We start from the raw sequence: 230 nt of genomic DNA, 5'->3' as shown, positions 1-230 counted from the left end.
GTCTGATTTTTTATCTTTTTCTCATCTATTTATTCATGTTACAGTATAATGAGTAGATATATTTTTAATTTTGTTGAAAGTATAAATGAAAATTAATGATTTCTCAACCCTAGGAATTATTCATTGGTGTAATCCTTTGCATTTCTGCATTATATATGATTGAAATTTAGAAAATTAATCTTGTTTTGGAAAAGTTCATTCATACTCTTCTCTGGTTTTGTTTTATAATT

The 230-nt window shown here is 23.5% G+C and overlaps 1 protein-coding gene across 1 annotated transcript in view; it reads left to right on the top strand.

Moving 5' to 3' along the window:
* The window catches only part of LOC119594598 (ATP-citrate synthase-like), a gene marked incomplete in the record, with an annotated part of 33,922 nt that overhangs the window by 20,016 nt on the left and 13,676 nt on the right, over positions 1-230 (top strand).

Source organism: Penaeus monodon, chromosome 34 (genome assembly GCF_015228065.2).
Source record: "Penaeus monodon isolate SGIC_2016 chromosome 34, NSTDA_Pmon_1, whole genome shotgun sequence".
In the NCBI taxonomy this organism is placed as follows: domain Eukaryota; kingdom Metazoa; phylum Arthropoda; class Malacostraca; order Decapoda; family Penaeidae; genus Penaeus; species Penaeus monodon.
This window is presented reverse-complemented; position numbering and strand designations above follow the sequence as displayed.